The 6,918-nt window shown below is 35.5% G+C and overlaps 1 long non-coding RNA gene and 1 other non-coding gene across 2 annotated transcripts; both read right to left on the bottom strand.

The window, feature by feature from the left end:
• Positions 1–3,819: 3,819 nt before the first annotated feature.
• LOC147477167 (uncharacterized) lies at positions 3,820–4,344 on the bottom strand. The gene is made up of 3 exons (XR_015207277.1): positions 4,241–4,344; positions 4,065–4,164; positions 3,820–3,976 (listed from the first exon to the last, which is right to left on the bottom strand). It is a non-coding gene; the product is annotated as an uncharacterized LOC147477167 (long non-coding RNA).
• A 2,141-nt stretch (positions 4,345–6,485) lies between these two features.
• On the bottom strand, positions 6,486–6,583 carry LOC147477168 (small nucleolar RNA Z103). The gene has a single exon (XR_015209932.1). It is a non-coding gene; the product is annotated as a small nucleolar RNA Z103 (small nucleolar RNA).
• Between the last annotated feature and the right edge of the window lie 335 nt (positions 6,584–6,918).

The following is a 6,918-nucleotide window of genomic DNA, read 5'->3' on the forward strand; positions in this document are numbered from 1 at the left end:
GTTTGAACATCTTAGTTAAGTATTTATAATAAATTTTCTGTGTAAGGGACAAACATGAAAGAATTAAAAAGTGCAACTTTGTGTGTTAAACAATGAGGCCGGGTTATCCATTTATTTAGTCTATTGATTCGACAAAAACAAGACGCGGGTTCATGTAGACAAAATCATAGAATGTTAACCCAAAGGACGGCAGATATGCTGTGCGGAGGCAAGGCTTCCAAGTATTATCGGAAAAAAAAAGGCTAGGCCACTACACCATATCGGTTGAAAAAAGACACTTTTGGATGTCTTTTTTCCAAAAAAAAAAGACACTTTTGGGTGTTGTAAGGTGACCCGTTTTTTTTGCAGTTTTTTTTTTCTACAACACTTGACAAGTGTCTTTTTTTTTTTCATTTATTTTTAAAAAAGGTCAAATCGGGCCAAAAATGCCCCTACAGTTTTGTAGTATTAATAGCATCGGAATAAACAAATACTTGTGCCTTTTGAAGTGTGCAGTAATAGACAAAGCCCAAATCCTCATCCATCATCAAATGGCTAATAGAAACAATTTTATAGCCTACTCGGCGTCTCAAAATTTAATAGCAACAGTTAAAGGTTCCCATCAAGAAGTTACTTTCAATTCCTACTAACAAACCATCGCAGCCTTCTTTTAGTACTTTTACAACCCACTAACACTACCATCGATTCTCATAACATATTCAAGTTGAGGATATTCCAAACTTTATCCAAACTTTAGCAAGGGTAAACGAGATTCCCGGTTTAGCAAAAGCTTTCACACATGCTAGCTTGACAGCTTATAGAAGTTTTTGAAGAGGACACCATGTTGATAAGCACTTCCAAAAGATATATGCAAAATCCACGGATAACTTCGAGAAAAGCAGCCCGCGGTGAAAATTGATGCTTTTACCCGATACACATCAAATAGATTAAGAAAAGTTCTTAGTCAATATTGTGCAGTTGATCAAGGACTTGTCAAATACTTCTAATAACCATAATGAATTTCAGTTCAACTAAAAGTAGATTACTCTAATGCATACCATTGATGAATACGTAAGAGTAGAATCAACAAATTCAACAAAATAAGCACCAAGATGTATTTCTCAAGATCATGCATCTTGTAATTTACTTATATTTGAAACGAGAATATGCAAACTCGGCGTTTTTACTTTTTACGACATATTTTATTCTCTTGTTTCGTGTTAACGTCTGCTACTCTAAAAGCCATAAATCTCTTGCATGAGATAGTAACAATACCTCCAAAACATGGCACGATCCTAAACTTGACAAGACCATGTGGTGTATTTCAACACTGTCTTTTGCAAAATCATACCAACAACCAAGGAAGCATAAAGTAATTGCTCTGGATTCAACATCCCCTCTGTCGAAAACTATCTTCACTCTTTTAAGAAGTTGTTCATAATTTGCAATCCTCTCCTTAGCCAGAAGACCTACATATTTCTTACGTTGCCTTGTCTCTAAAAGAAAAGGTTTTAGGATACATAGCCGGGTATGTTTGTCTCCAGACTTAAATGCATCTGCAAGACGAAGAAGAACCACATTTGCAAACAACCTGTCCTCCCCTGGAACGAGACCATAAATGTTCGATATTCTCATAACACTACCACTGATTCTCAGATAAATATCCAAACTTTATCAAACCCCAAGTCTTAAAACTAAAAAATCTCACTGCCCAAACTCTAATTTCTTGAAAAAAACTAAGTTCCCACAACCGTAATCGCTTTAGTACCAAATGTGAGGTATTTGTTAGTAGAATTGAGCTTAGAAAGTATGGTTTTTTTGAGAAAGAAACCAAAGATTACATCTCTTGTATTGCCTTCACTATCATTCGGTGTAATTTGAACAAGAAACCCCACAACCTAAGACTTCCAGAGTTTCAAAGTTTTTGGGTATCAAGACCAACATCACACATGTCCAATGAATTCTTGCGAATCCCAGTTGCTTTAAAATGCCTAGGTGAAGACTCAGGGTTCAGCTTTTGATCCAACTTCTGAAAAAGATTTTTTCCACTTCTTGATTTGGATGCGTGTAGTGTGTTATCATCCTCATTTAATTTATGCACAACTAACCTCGAATCTGAGTGAGTTGAGCCCATAACTTTGTGATGAAAATTAAACTCTTTTCTCCTTTTCCGAGCTTATCCACTGTGCCTCTGCCCTTTTTGGCACCTAGTGGCTTAAGGTTTTTGGGTTGAGTATAAGATCTTCGAGCATGGCAGCTGCTTCCAACTAACTCCTCTTTCCTCTTGCTAAAGAAATAACCACCTCCCTCATCCTCATGGTTGTCATCCCACTCAAAAGACAAAGAACCTCTCGAACCGGGTTTCTACGACTAACTCTTTGAGCCAAAATATGAGCACCCTTTGCATTTGAGAGGGAGGTGACTTCCCCTCATGTTACTTCCCCGTTCACACAAGGCAATTCCATTTCATCATCTAAAAATAACCTATCCACAACATTCAATGCATTGGCTTGAGATAGCTCATTAGGTTCTGTGAATTAAGATAGCTTAACCCCTGAAACTCATGATCCTCGGAACAAACTCAGTGCAAGTCTTAAAACTAAAAAATCTCACTGCCCAAACTCTAATTTCTTGAAAAAAAACTAAGTTCCCACAACCAATACTTGTTTTTAGTACCAAATGTGAGGTATTTGTTAGTAGAATTGAGCTTAGAAAGTATGGTTTTTTTTGAGAAAGAAACCAAAGATTACATAAATGAAGTCAATTGGAGTGGAAATTGAAATGATTATATTCATACCATAAAAACCTTCCGTTACCATAAAAATGTATGCTATTATATTCAGCTTTAAAAAAAAGCTAAACTAGAAGCAGATATAGACTTGGCCATAACTAGTCATTCTAAGCAAGTATATATACTTGGCGAAAAAATCACACTTATCCTAAAATCAGCACTTTTTTCTAAAGACAAGTCATACTCACACACAAGAAATAAAGCCAAGTCATACACACACAAACACAAGAAGTAAAGAAATGATAACACGCACAAATAGAATACCGTACCTAAAGAAAAAAAAGTAAAATCCTTCGCCATTTGACTGGCGTAGGAAGGTGTAGCTCCCAGAATGTTCTTTTGGATCTAAATAAAGCGCTTCGGTCGGGTCAATGACAAGGCATACACGGACGGCGTTGTAAATGTCCATTGGGGTATCCAGAGTTGCATCAAGAATGATATTTGCCCTTGTTGCCCTTCCCTTGGCAACAACTTCTCGATGCATGTTAATCAATTCACATAATTCCATCCCTCTAGAAGAATCACCATGTGATTGTGAGCGTGTTGGATCCCTCGCCTACAAGCAATAAGTTAACAAAGACAAAACCATGATTTAGTTATCTCATAAATTAGCTTAAGCCCCTAGGCACAATGTCTCACATTCAAATCATACATTTGACGTCGGTGATGAATCACAACGATCCTTCTATGTGATTGCCGACCGCCACTTCTTCTCTTGTCTCTAGCAAGATCTTTGTGAGGGTGACCATTTGTCGCTCCAAACTTCCAAACCGCTCTTCGAGCATTGAGTGTTGTTGCTTTTGTTGGCAAAGCTGCTCTTTAGCAGGAGGTGATGATGCAAGGGCTGTCTTTGATATGCCAACACTCATACCCAGCACTCGACCAAATTTATCACTTGGAAGAGACTATAAAATAAAAATAAATAATAAAATTACTGAAAAGGCAAAAATATGTCACGTGGGAATATATAAAAGAATAACTATCAACAAATAAAATTACTGAACAAATACTATATGTACCACAAGAACCTCCACCTCCAGAAACTTGGGAATCACTAGATGATGATCCTAGAATCAAGAAAATTTATGATATCAGGTACAAGTGCAATACATTTAATAGATTATAATGTTTTTCTTATTTGTGTTGCAAGGAAATCCCTACCCCCAAGATGCTCAAACAAACGGGATACTAAGGAAGGCCTCGAGTCTGCAAGTATAAAAGGACTAGAGAACTTAGTATTGAGTAAATAGAGTGCCTATAATTGCCAACCCTTCATTAGATTTAAACTTTGTACCTGAATCAGAAATATGTATGCCACCGTTGAGATCTCTAGCCATCACAGCCTCACGTGATAACATTGTCTTCCTAGCCCTCTTTTCCGCTTGCTTTGAGCTCTTAATAGGATAAAAGATAGACTGTTAGGCAGAAACCATTAACAAACTAAAATTTTACGTATGTAAAAGAAAGTACCTCTGTGCTCTCCTGTCTCAACATATCCGATCCTATGGATTTCAACAAATACACACTTAGTAGAAACCCCAACACAGCTGGAAGAAAAGCACTATACTTGACCTGCAAATAATGTCATACATGCAATCAGATTTAAGTATATCATCCATAACATACATGCAATCAGATTTAACTAAGAAGAACTTTATTAGTTAAGCCACACCGACTTTACGAAACTTCGTCAAGAATTATACATACACAAGCAAGTGTATTACTTATAAACACCTATAATATGAGTACAAATTTCCATTGTCTACATACTCATAAACAAGCATCCTAAGAGAGAATCAAACAAGTACATCAAATAATGCCCTTTCTCGTTGCGGTTTGAAGCCAATCTAACATTGCGACTAGCTCTTTTGAGCACGATGCATCAAAAACAAAAAGAAACAAAATTTACTCTACCTAGCACACTACCAAGATCTGAAAATGTGAGACTGCAATGACATTGAGTAACAGTATAATGTACCTATGAGCTCCTTCAAAGACAAGAGCCAAGTAACCTCACTAGATTCTTATGCGAACACGCCCAATTGCTTCAACTTCAACCTTAAACTCCCTCTCGCCTTGTCCCCTTGATCAAAACAAAACCCCAATCACCTGAATTATAAGTTCATGCTAAAACTCCAATAATGATCAATGCCAATATATCCATTCCCAATACCAACTTGGGTTTTCTTCAAAATTACACTACGTGACTCAAATTCTTATCAAATTACAAACACCAAATATAAATGCATATAATTCAAGCGAGAAGTACATTTATTTAGCAAATTCTTCACGGCAACTATACTATTATCGGGCAAAACACCCGATAAACAATACCATATCTCAATATGGTACATACACATAGTCAAGAATTATACATACACAAGCAAAGGCTTTAACATACTTAACAAAAACAATATTAACACCTAATACACGCCAATACAAAAAGCATACAAAGGCCCCGGATCACGTTAATCCAAAACTTAGAATGCAAATTGTAGCGTATGGAACAAATATAAAGTAACAGACGCTTCAATAACACTGCCAAATGCTGCCTCAGACAAGCTGATATAAAAAACCATTACTAATTTGTAATTACTGATTAGGAAAGAAGACTAAGCTTACAAAATAGTAATTACTGAAAATTCTCCTATCCATCATCACAAATGAGGAAATGGTGCTCCATGGATTACTAATTTGTGACAAATCAAGCGCCCTTTTTATAATTACCTTAGTCCATGTCCTGTCAGAGCTAAGAATGCCTAAATAGTGAAAGCTCTTTAATAACTTCGCCACTCCGCTAATATCACATTTCATTCTCATATGCAAATTGTTGAACTTTAGGTACTTTACATTGTGAGTTTTACATGGATCCTGGTTGAAGAGTTCCATTTCTAGTTCTGGCCAAATCTTTGGCAGAAAAACGAAAAACAAATCCAAGTTGTTCATGACCTCCTAAGATCCAAGTTGTACGTGAATTAGTTCAATATGCAAGATTTACATATTTAACCAGGAACATTAACAAAACCAATTTTACGCAGCAATTTTCAGCCAATTAAAGAAGCTATGTAGGCGCGCCGACTGGATAGATCATACATAAGAACATCATTGAAATCAATGACACCAATAATGGCTTCAGGAATTAGTATATCATGCCATATGGTACCATACTTATTCCATGTAATGAAAGTTATAGTAGAATATATATATATATATATATATATATATATATATATATATATATATATATATATATATATATATATTGAGTAAAATACCTCACCAATGTCTTGTCACGGGGCAAGAGTTTCTAGATTAGGGAAGCTCTCTAACAACTTAGCCACTTTTAATATCGCCTTTTGTTTTCTTACCCCATTTGCTCAACTTCAGGTACTTTACATTGTCAAAATTAATTTCATTCTGATTCCAAATGTCTAGTACAATCTCTGGCCAAAAATTTTGCTGGGAAAAAAAAACAATCGAAGTAATTTCGAATCATTAATTTCCATTTACCAAAAACAATCTATGTCAATATTAAACATTATTCTAGACGATTCCTACATTTCACATGTAATATAAAAAATTACACTAACAAGTAACAAATGTTGTACATTAATCAATACATGACACTAATCATCACCACCATTGTCTACACAAATACTAATTCCTAAGCTAACCAATACCATATACAATTCCAATTATAGTAAAATCATAATTGATGGATCAGAGTCCTAGCTTGATAGATCTCTAAAAAGAGAAATATAAACGCATAGTATAATCATTGTCGATAAGTGGGGAAAGGCTCATCACTTCCATCATACTTTTTAACGAACTAAACAATACTAACACAATAAAGTCTCGGACATCCAAGGAAGGAATAAAGCAAAGATTAACTCTCAAGCCCGGCGAAGGCTTAAAGCTCTTAGTCGGCAATCGCTAATGTTTCGAGAAACAAGCCTTAGATTTATCATCATTGACTCTTGTTTTTCCACAATCAATATTCACAATGGTAATAAGCAATGCACTTTCGAATGAAAAGGACTAATAATAAGTTAAAAAATCACGGATCTTTTCGATCTCTTTTTCAATATGATGGAACCTCGATTACTAATTAAAACAGAATATGAATCACTAATTAAAGCACTAATTTC

Source organism: Coptis chinensis, chromosome 9 (genome assembly GCF_015680905.1).
Source record: "Coptis chinensis isolate HL-2020 chromosome 9, ASM1568090v1, whole genome shotgun sequence".
NCBI classification, from domain to species: domain Eukaryota; kingdom Viridiplantae; phylum Streptophyta; class Magnoliopsida; order Ranunculales; family Ranunculaceae; genus Coptis; species Coptis chinensis.